The sequence below is a fragment of the Triticum aestivum genome, chromosome 4A (assembly GCF_018294505.1).
Source record: "Triticum aestivum cultivar Chinese Spring chromosome 4A, IWGSC CS RefSeq v2.1, whole genome shotgun sequence".
Classification (NCBI taxonomy): domain Eukaryota; kingdom Viridiplantae; phylum Streptophyta; class Magnoliopsida; order Poales; family Poaceae; genus Triticum; species Triticum aestivum.
The window spans coordinates 658176945-658186047 of NC_057803.1; positions in this window are offsets into that span (position 1 = coordinate 658176945).

Genomic DNA, 9103 nt, shown 5'->3' on the forward strand with positions numbered 1-9103 from the left:
CCGCTTCCAGTGTCCGCTTCCCTTGCAATAAAAGCACTCAGTCTCAGGTTTGGGTCCATGCTTTGGCTTCTTCCCGGCAACTGGCTTACCGGGCGCGGCAACTCCCTTGCCGTCCTTCTTGAAGTTCTTCTTACCCTTGCCTTTCTTGAAACTAGTGGTTTTATTGACCATCAACACTTGATGTTCCTTTTTGATCTCCACCTCCGCTGATTTCAGCATTGAATATACCTCAGGAATGGTTTTCACAATCCCCTGCATATTGAAATTCATCACAAAGCTCTTGTAGCTAGGTGGGAGTGACTGGAGGATTCTGTCGACCACCGCGTCATCCGGGAGATTAACTCCAAGTTGAGATAAGCGGTTGTGCAACCCAGACATTTTGAGTATGTGCTCGCTGACAGAACCATTCTCCTCCATCTTACAACTGTAGAACTTGTCGGAGACTTCATATCTCTCAACCCGGGCGTGAGCTTGGAAAACCATTTTCAGCTCTTGGAACATCTCATATGCTCCGTGCTGCTCAAAACGCTTTTGGAGCCCCGGTTCTAAGCTGTAAAGCATGCCGCACTGAACCAGGGAGTAATCATCACTAGGCGACTGCCAGGCGTTCATAACGTCTTGAGTTGCTAGGAAAACGGGTGCTTCACCTAGCGGTGCATCTAGGACATATGCTTTCTTGGCAGCTATGAGGATGATCCTCAAGTTCCGGACCTAGTCCGTATAGTTGCTGCCATCATATTTTAGCTTGGTTTTCTCTAGGAACACGTTGAAGTTGAGGGCAACATTAGCGTGGGCCATTTGATCTACAAGACATATGTTGCAAAGATTTTAGACTAAGTTCATGATAATTAAGTTCATCTAATCAAATTATATAATGAACTCCCACTCAGACAGACATCCCTCTAGTCATCTAAGCGATCCATGATCCGAGTCAACTAGGCCGTGTCCAATCATCACGTGAGATGGACTAGTCATCATCGGTGAACATCTTCATGTTGATCGTATCTTCTATACGACTCATGTTCGACCTTTCGGTCTCTTGTGTTCCGAGGCCATGTATGTACATGCTAGGCTCGTTAAGTCATCCTAAGTGTTTTTGCATGTGTAAATATGTCTTACACCCTTTGTATGTGAACGTTAGAATCTATCACACCCGATCATCACGTGGTGCTTCGAAACAACAGACTTTCGCAACGGCGCACAGTTAGGGGAAACACTTTCTTGAAATTATTATGGGGGATCATCTTATTTACCACCGTCGTTCTAAGCAAATAAGATGCAAAAACATGATAAACATCACATGCAATCAAATAGTGACATGATATGGCCAATATCATTTTGCTCCTTTTGATCTCCATCTTTGGGGCGCCATGATCATCATCCTCACCGGCATGACACCATGATCTCCATCATCATGATCTCCATCATCGTGTCTTCATGAAGTTGTCACGCCAATGATTACTTCTACTTCTACGGCTAATGGTTTAGCAATAAAGTAAAGTAATTACATGGCGTTATTCAATGACACGCAGGGCATACAAAAAAATAAAGACAACTCCTATGGCTCCTGCCGGTTGTCATACTCATCGGCATGCAAGTCGTGATTCCTATTACAAGAACATGATCAATCTCATACATCACATATATTTCATTCATCACATCCTTTTGGCCATATCACATCACAAGGCATATGCTGCAAAAACAAGTTAGACGTCCTCTAATTGTTGTTGCATGTTTTTACGTGGCTGCTATAGGTTTCTAGCAAGAACGTTTCTTTCCTACGCCAAAACCACAACGTGATATGCCAGTTTATATTTACCCTTCATAAGGACCCTTTTCATCGAATCCGATCCGACTAAAGTGGGAGAGACAGACACCCGCTAGCCACCTTATGCAACTAGTGCATGTCAGTCGGTGGAACCTGTCTCATGTAAGCGTACGTGTAAGGTCGGTCCAGGCCGCTTCATCCCACGATGCCACCGAAACAAGATAAGACTAGTAGTGGCAAGTAAATTGACAAAATCGATGCCCACAACAATCTTGTGTCTACTCGTGCATAGAAACTATGTATAGACCTAGCTCATGATGCCACTGTTGGGGAACGTTGCAGAAAATAAAAATTTTCTACGCATCACCAAGATCAATCTATGGAGTCATCTAGCAACGAGAGAGAGGAGTGAATCTACATACCCTTGTAGATCGCGAGCGGAAGCGTTCAAGAGAACGGGGTTGGTGGAGTCGTACTCATCGTGATCCAAATCACCGATGATCCTAGCGCCAACGGACGACACCTCCGCGTTCAACACACGTACGGTTGGGAGAGACGTCTCCTCCTTCTTGATCCAGCAAGGGGAAAGGAGAGGTTGATGGAGATCCAGCAGCACGACGGCATGGTGGTGGAAGCAGCGGGGATCTCGGCAGGGCTTCACCAAGCTCAGTGAGAGGGAGAGGTGTTACGGAGGGAGAGGGAGGCGCCAGGGGCTTGGGTGCGCAGCCTTCCCTCCCCCCTCTTTATATAGGGGCCCTGGGGGGCGCCGGCCCCCTAGAGATCCAATCTCAAGGGGGGGCGGCAGCCAAAGGGGGGGACTTGCCCCCCAAGTGAGGTGGGGCGCCCCCCACCCCCAGGGTTTCCAACCCCAGGCGCAGGGGGAGGCCCAAGGGGGGCGCACCAGCCCACTAGGGGCTGGTTCCCTTCCCACTTCAGCCCATGGGGCCCTCCGGGATAGGTGGCCCACCCGGTGGACCACCGGGATCCTTCCGATGGCCCCGGTACAATACCGGTGACCCCCGAAACTTTCCCGGTGGCCGAAACTAGACTTCCTGTATACAAATCTTTACCTCCGGACCATTTTGGAACTCCTCGTGACGTCCGGGATCTCATCCGGACTCCGAACAACTTTCGGGTTACTGCATACTAATATCTCTACAATCCTAGCGTCACCGAACCTTAAGTGTGTAGACCCTACGGGTTCGGGAGGCACGCAGACATGACCGAGATGACTCTCTGGTCAATAACCAACAACAGGATCTGGATACCCATGTAGGCTCCCACATGCTCCTTGATGACCTCATCGGATGAACCACGATGTCGAGGATTCAAGTAATCCCGTATACAATCCCCTTTGTCAATCGGTACGTTACTTGCGCGAGATCCAATCGTCGGTATCCCAATACCTCGTTCAATCTCGTTACCGGCAAGTCACTTTACTCATACCGTAATGCATGATCCCATGATCAACCACTTGGTCACATTGAGCTCATTATGATGATGCATTACCGAGTGGGCCCAGAGATACCTCTCCGTCATACGGAGTGACAAATCCCAATCTCGATCTGTGCCAACCCAACAGACACTTTCGGAGATACCTGTAGTGTATCTTTATGGCCACCCAGTTATGTTGTGACATTTGGTACACCCAAAGCACTCTTACGGTATCCGGGAGTTACACAATCTCATGGTGTAAGGAAATGATACTTGACATTAGAAAAGCTCTAGCAAACGAACTACACGATCTTGTGCTATGCTTAGGATTGGGTCTTGTCCATCACATCATTCTCCCAATGATGTGATCCTGTTATCAATGACATCCAATGTCATGGTCAGGAAACCGTAACCATACATTGATCAACGAGCTAGTTAACTAGAGGCTCACTAGGGACATATTGTGGTCTATGTATTCACACATGTATTACGATTTCCGGATAACACAATTATAGCATGAACAATAGACAATTATCATGAACAAGGAAATATAATAATAATCATTTTATTATTGCCTCTAGGGCATATTTCCAACACAGACGCCAAGGATTGTGGCGTTTGGTCCTAGAGTCCGAGTGGGACTCTTGCCTTTTGGGCAAAACCGACTTTGAGGAGGCTTTTGCTCCAAGTTTCGACCCCAGGGCTCAACATATAAATAGAGGGGCAGGGCTAGCACCAAAGACACATCAAGAAACACCAAGCCGTGAGCCAGCAACCCTGTCCCCTCTAGTTTATCCTCCGTCATAGTTTCCGTAGTGCTTAGGCGAAGCCCTGCGGAGATTGTTCTTCACGAACACCGTCACCACGCTGTCGTGCTGCCGGAACTCGTCTACTACTTCGCCCATCTTGCTGGATCAAGAAGGTGAGGACGTCATCGAGCTGAACGTGTGCTGAACGCGGAGGTGCCGTACGTTCGGTACTTGATCGGGGCGGATCGTGAAGGTGTATGACTACATCAACCATGTTGATAAACGCTTCCGCTTAGCGATCTTCAAGGGTATGAAGATACACTCTCCCTCTCGTTGCTATGCATCACCATGATCTTGCATGTGCGTAGGATTTTTTTTGAAATTACTACGTTCCCCAACAGTGGCATCCGAGCCAGGTTTATGCATAGATGTTATATGCACGAGTAGAACACAAGTGAGTTGTGGGCGATACAAGTCATACTGCTTACCAGCATGTCATACTTTGGTTCGGCGGTATTGTTGGATGAAGCGGCCCAGTCTGATATTACGCATACGCTTACGCGAGACTGTTTCTACTGACGTGCTTTGCACATAGGTGGCTGGCGGGTGTCAGTTTCTCCAACTTTAGTTGAACCGAGTGTGGCTACGCCCGGTCCTTGTTGAAGGTTAAAACAACACTAACTTGACGAAATATCGTTGTGGTTTTGATGCATAGGTAAGAACGGTTCTTGCTCAGCCCGTAGCATTCACGTAAAACTTGCAACAACAAAGTAGAGGACGTCTAACTTATTTTTGCAGGGCATGTTGTGACGTGATATGGTCAAGATGTGATGAGATATAAGTTTTTGTGTGAGATGATCATGTTTTGTTGAAGTTATCGGCAACTGACAGAAGCCTTATGGTTGTCTCTTTATTGCATAAGATGAAAGCGCCAAATAATTGCTTTACTTTATCGCTATGCGATAGCAATAGTTGCAAGATCAATAGTTGGCGAGATGACCATGTGATGACACATTGATATAGAACAAGATGATGGAGATCTTGGTGTCATGCCGGTGACTTTGGAGATCATGACGATGCTTTGGAGATGGAGATCAAAGGCACAAGATGATGATGGCCATAAAATATCACATATTTTGATTGCATGTGATGTTTATCTTTTATACATCTTATTTTGCTTAGTTCAGCGGTAGCTTTATAAGACGATCTCTCACTAAATTTCAAGGTATAAGTGTTCTCCCTGAGTATGCACCTTTGCGGAAGTTCTTCGTGCCGAGACACCACGTGATGATCGGGTGTGATAAGCTCTACATTCAAATACAACGGGTGTAAGACAGTTTTACACATGCAGAATACTCAGGTTAAACTTGACGAGCCTAGCATATGCAGATATGGCCTCGGAACACTGAGACGAAAGGTCGAGCTTGAATCATATAGTAGATATGATCAACATAGTGATGTTCACCTTTGGAAACTACTCCATCTCACGTGATGATCGGGCATGGTTTAGTTTATTTGGATCAAGTGATCACTTACATGATTAGAGGGATGTCTATCTAAGTGGGAGTTCTTAAGTAATATGGTTAATTGAACTTTAATTTATCATGAACTTAGTCCTGATAGTATTTTGCAAATTATGTTGTAGATCAATAGCTCGCGTTATAGCTTCCCTATGTTTTTTATATGTTCCTAGAGAAAACTAAGTTGAAAGATGATAGTAGCAATGATGCAGATTGGATCTGTGATCTGAGGATTATCCTCATTGCTGCACAAAAGAATTATGTCCTTGCTGCACCGCTAGGTGACAAACCTATTGCAGGACCAGACGTTATGAACGTTTGGCTAGCTCAAAATGATGACTACTTGATAGTTTAGTGCACCATGCTTAACGGCTTAGAATCGGGACTTCACGTTTTGAATGCCATGGATCATATGAGATGTTCTAGGAGTTGAAGTTAATATTTCAAGCAAATACCCAAGTTGAGAGATATGAAGTCTCCAACAAGTTCTATAGCTAAAAGATGGAGGAGAATTGCTCAACTAGTGAGCATGTGCTCAGATTGTCTGGGTACTACAATCGCTTGAATCAAGTGGGAGTTAATCTTCCAGATAAGATAGTGATTGACAGAGTTCTCTAGTCACCATCACCAAGTTAGTAGAACTTCGTGATGAACTGTAGTATGCAAGGGATGACGAAAACGATTTCCGAGCTTTTCATGATGATGAAATCGATGAAGGTAGAAATCAAGAAAGAGCATCAAGTGTTGATGATTGACAAGACCACTAGTTTCAAGAAAAGGGCAAAGGGAAAGAAAGGGAACTTCATGTAGAATGGCAAGCAAGTTGTCACTTCCGTGAAGAAGCCCAAAGCTAGACTAAATCCTGAAACTGAGTGCTTCTACTGCAAAGGAAACGGTCACTGGAAGCGGAAATGCCCTGAATATTTGGTGGATAAGAAGGATGGCAAAGTGAACAAGGGTATATTTGATATACAGGTTATTGATGTGTACCTTACTAGTGTTTATAGTAGCCCCTGGGTATATGATACTTGTTCGGTTGCTAAATATTAGTAACTCAAAACAGGAGTTACAGAATAAACTGGGACTAGTTGAGGGTGAAGTGACGATGTGTGTTGGAAGTGGTTCCAAGATTGATATGATCATCATCGCACACTCCCTATACTTTCCAGATTACTGTTGAACCTAAATAAATGTTATTTGGCGTTTGCGTTGAGCATGAATATGATTTGATCATGTTTATTGCAATATGGTTATTCATTTAAAATCAGAGAATAATTGTTGTTCTGTTTACATGAATAAAACCTTCGATGGTCATACACCTAATGCAAATAGTTTGTTGGATCTCGATCGTAGTGATACACATATTCATAATATTGATGCCAAAAGATGCAAAGTTGATAATGATAGTGCAACATATTTGTGGGACCGCCGTTTGGGTCATATCGGTGTAAAGCGCATGAAGAAACTCCGTGCTGATGGACTTTTGGAATCACTTGATTATGAATCATTTGATGTTTGCAAACCGTGCCTTATGGGCAAGATGACTAAAACTCCGTTCTCCGGAACAATGGAATGAGCTAGTGACTTATTGGAAATAATACATACCGATGTGTGCGGTCCAATGAGTGTTGATGCTCGTGGCGGGTATCTTTATTTTCTGACCTTCATAGATGATTTGAGCAGATATGGATATATCTACTTAATGAAACACAAGTCTGAAACATTTGAAAAGTTCAAAGAATTTCAGAGTGAAGTGGAGAATCATCGTAACAAGAAAATAAAGTTTCTACGATCTGATCGTGGAGGAGAATATTTGAGTTACGAGTTTGGCCTTCATTTAAAAACAATGTGGAATAGTTTCACAGCTCACGCCACATGGAACACCACAGCGTAATGGTGTGTCCAAACGTCGTAACCTCACTTTATTGGATATGGTGCAATCTATGATGTATCTTACTGATTTACCACTATCGTTTTGGGGTTATGCATTAGAGACAGCTGCATTCACTTTAAATAGGGCACCATCAAAATCCGTTGAGACGACGCCTTATTAACTGTGGTTTGGCAAGAAACCAAAGTTGTCGTTTCTTAAAGTTTGGGGCTGCGATGCTTATGTGAAAAAGTTTCAACCTGATAAGCTCGAACCTAACTCGGAGAAGTACGTCATCATAGAATACCCAAAGGAAATTGTTGGGTACACCTTCTACCACAGATACGAAGGCAAGATATTCGTTGCTAAGATGGATCCTTTCTAGAGAAGGAGTTTCTCTCGAAAGAAGTGAGTGGGAGGAAAGTAGAGCTAGATAAGGTAATTGTACCTTCTCCTGAATTGGAAAAGTAGTTCATCACAGAAATCAGTTCCAGTGATTCCTACACCAATTAGTGAGGAAGCTAATGATGATGATCATGAAACTTTAGATTAAGTTACTAAAAAACCTCGTAGGTGTTCCAAAGTACAGTCCGCACCAGAGTGGAATGGCAATCCTATTCTGGAAGTCATGTTACTAGACCATGATGAACCTATGAACTATGAGGAAGCGATGATGAGCCCAGATTGTATGAAATGGCTTGAAGGCCATGAAATCTGAGATGGGATCCATGTATGAGAACAAAGTGTGCACTTTGGTGGACTTGCCCGATGATCGGCAAGCCATAGAAAATAAATGGATCTTCAAGAGGAAGACGAACACTGATAGTAGTATTACTATCTACAAAGCTCAAGTTATCGCAAAGTGTTTTTGACAAGTTCAAGGTGTTGACTACAATGAGATTTTCTGACTTGTATCGATCCTTAAAAGTCTGTCCGAATCATGTTAGCAATTGCCGCATTTTATGAAATTTGGCAAATGGATGTCAAAACTGCATTCCTTAATGGATATCTCAAAGAAGAGTTGTATATGATGCAACCATAAGGTTTTGTCGATCCTAAAGATGCTAAGAAAGTTTGCAGGCTCCAGCAATCCATCTGTGAACTGGTGCAAGCATCTCAGAGTTGGAATATACGCTTTGATAAGTTGATCAAAGCATATAGTTTTATACGGACTTGTGGTGAAGCCTGTATTTACAAGAAAGTGAGTGGGAGCACTACAACTTTTCTGATAAGTATATATGAGTGACATATTGTTGATCAAAAATGATGTAGAATTTTCTGGAAAGCATAAAGGAGTGTTTGAAAGGAGTTCTTCAAAGAAAGACCTCAGTAAAGCTACTTACATATCGAGCATCAAGATCTATTGAGATAGGTCAAGACTCTAGATAAGTTTTTTCAATGAGTACATACCTTGAAAAGATTTTGAAGTAGTTCAAAATAGAACAGTCAAAGAAAGAGTTGTTGCCTACAAGGTGTGAAATTGAGTAAGACTCAAAGCCCGACCACGACAGACAATAGAAATGAAAGTCATTCCCTATGCCTCAGTCATAGGTTCTATAAAGTATGCTATGCTGTGTAACAGACCTATTGTATACCTTGCTCTGAGTTTGGCAAGGGAGTGCAATTTTGATCTAGGAGTAGATCACTGGACAGCGGTCAAGAATATCCTTAGTGAGGACTAAAGAAATGTTTCTCGATTATGGAGGTGATAAAAGAGTTCGTTGTAAAGAGTTACATCGGTGCAAGATTTTACACCAATCCA